Source organism: Anabrus simplex, chromosome 13, assembly GCF_040414725.1.
Source record: "Anabrus simplex isolate iqAnaSimp1 chromosome 13, ASM4041472v1, whole genome shotgun sequence".
Lineage (NCBI taxonomy): Eukaryota > Metazoa > Arthropoda > Insecta > Orthoptera > Tettigoniidae > Anabrus > Anabrus simplex.
In genome coordinates, this window is record NC_090277.1 from 51,619,527 (window position 1) to 51,622,310 (window position 2,784).

The 2,784-nt window shown below is 40.3% G+C and overlaps 1 non-coding gene across 1 annotated transcript; it reads left to right on the plus strand.

Moving 5' to 3' along the window:
• The first annotated feature begins 820 nt into the window (after window positions 1–820).
• LOC136885176 (U4 spliceosomal RNA) lies at window positions 821–960 on the plus strand. Its single transcript, XR_010861491.1, has one exon. It is a non-coding gene; the product is annotated as a U4 spliceosomal RNA (small nuclear RNA).
• The last annotated feature ends 1,824 nt before the right edge of the window (window positions 961–2,784 follow it).

The window sequence follows — 2,784 nt, forward strand, 5'->3', positions numbered from 1 at the left end:
GACGTAAAGCAAATAGCAAAAAATCTTCGTAATATTCTAATGTCACTGCATGATAAAGATACAATGCACTCTAATTGTTGAAGTCTTATATTCTGAAAACGCGGAGGAAGGTTTCCTACGAAACGTAAAGAATTTCACCTACTTTTCTTGACACAGTATAAGCCCAAAAGCTTAATATCATTTGTTATAATGTTATAATGTATAATGTTAAGGACCATGAAAGCATCAACCTAGGTATAAAGTTACGTACAAGATGGGTAAATGGAGTATTTGTGGGTTAATGTCACTTTAAAACAGCCTCAATCATGGCGTCATAAGTGGCAGATACTATGATACTTAGCCCTATAAGACAACTATCATCATCATCACCACCCTCATCATCATCTAGACTAATAATTACATCTACGAGGAAAGTTTTCAATGCTGGTATTCACAGTCGCCCATCCTCAGCAGCCGCCTTTGTGAACACAGGTTTTCTCAGCAAGTAACCTAACGAGTCTTGGTTTGAAATGCACCGTCCTGGGATCGAACTGCCGTCCCTCTGCTTGTAGTGCTCCCGTCTAGGCACAGAGGGAAGGCTAGTCTATTAATAGACCAAGAATAGGAATTACATTAAAAGTTACAGTTTACGGACCTGCTACACAATACGTTAAAGTGACAATGCATTCGTTTGGTGGTCTTAATAATTCATATTATTAAGTAATAATCTTATTATTTAGTGATGTAATATTAGCCTCTACAACGGTCATTTTCTTGGACTTACTAACAAGAACCTTGCGGCTCCTCAAGAACTGTATGAGGTAGTTTATTTAAGAAAGACGTCTTTGCGCAGTGGCAATATCGTGACCGATGAAGTTCAACTGAGGTGCGATCATTGCTAGTTGAAAACTTGACCAGTGCCCCGGGAGAGTCAGTGTGAAATATCACTGGCTTGAACAATTTTTGGAAGCCCCGTAGGGGCCACAATTCAATAAAAACATATCGTGAGAAACTACAAAATATTAAGTGGAGTTGGAGCGCAAAAAGCTCAAAATCACTCATATTTACAGAATTCTCAGAATAATTAAGGACTTTTATGTTATTATATTGATGTAATGTGAGGAAAGCAATGGTAAACTTTCTCAGTCTTCATTATGCCTTGTATGTCTCATTACGGTGACACCACTGCTCGTTACGTTTTCCCTAAATCCGCATAACCTTCGGTAGTGTTCAAATGAAATTCAATGATCAATGATCTGCTACTAGAGCTGTTCATATCAATTGTTTACCTACACTTTTCTTAAGTATTTTCAAAGAAATGGATTTTGTCGAAACGGCGGATACGACACTAAATTTCTTAAACTGAATTGTCGCTGAGGATGAAGTCCGACTCGTTGGCTGAACGGTCAGCGTACTGGCCTTCGGTTCAGAGGGTTTCGGGTTCGATTCCCGGCCGGGTCGGGGATTTTAACCTTAATTGGTTGATTCCAATGGCACGGGCTGGGTGTATGTGTTGTCTTCGTCATCATTTCATCCTCATCACGACGCGCAGGTCGCCTACGGTTGTCAAATAGAAAGACCTGCACCTGGCGAGGCGAATCCGTCCTGGGATATCCCGGCACTAAAAGCCATACTGAGGATGAAACTTTCGCTTGATAAATATATTCCAATCCATTAACCCTCGTCCGAGTGTTTTATTCCTTACATTCCCTTAAGAAACTCAGATATCTACCCACCCCCTCACCCCCAAATGAAAACTGCTTCTCCAAAGTATGGTAATGCAAACATTCGACTACTGTGATGTAGTCTACAGTAACCTGAACGCCTCACTTTCCATCAAGCTTCACAAGGCACAGAACACATGTGTTCGATTGATTTCAGGTTTAACCATATTGCTCCAGCATTTGATAGACTTTCATGGCTAAGCTTAAGAGAGCAACGAAATTTACACGCTGTCTCTCAGTTACATCGTATACTGAACCTAAACCCTCCTGAATATTTTGCCACACAATTCCATTACCTAGCATCACCTTCTAGTATTACTACCAGACCATCATCCACCTCAGTACTAAGCATTCCCATTCACCGCTCAACTGGCTACAATAGATATTTATTTTGTAGTCATCGCCAGTCGAATTTGGAATTCCATACCTGCTGAAATTAGGAGCGTGTCAAACCACCTCCGTTTAAAAAAAAACTCTGTTAAACCTGGTTAATAATACGTAGGATCAGACCCCAGCCACGTTATTAGGTTAATTAAAACTGTTACCGTGTTTTGGTGGATCAGCAGAGGTGAAAGAAGGTGCGGGCTGGAGTGGGTCTAACTACAAGTCCGAAAGATGAATTTAAGATTTAAATCAAGGTTATATTTTCTATAGACAGAAGACAAGATTTAACAAATGTTTACACAGAATTTGAAAACTTAACAAGTCAATCAGGTACAAGTCCAGAAAAGCAAGGATTTAGAGACAAATTAATGATCTGGGCTTCAAGCCCCACCTTTTACAATCTCTGAGCTCTCAGCTCACAACCACAAAATACCAAAGGGAAGAAAAACCCCTAATTACATGGAGCATTTGCTCCCGCCTAGTAATATCAAGCCTCCTAGAGGCACCTTTCAAAATACCAGAAAGAGCTGACCGCTCTCAATCTTTCAAGCCTATCAAAGCCAACAACCAACATTACTATCAACTGCCCTCAAGGCACACCTATCAAGAAACAGGAGTATCTAGTACCCAATCTACTGGGCCTTCGTGGAAAAGGAACAGATTAATTAAATGGCTCCCCAAAAAAGTGAAGATGAAT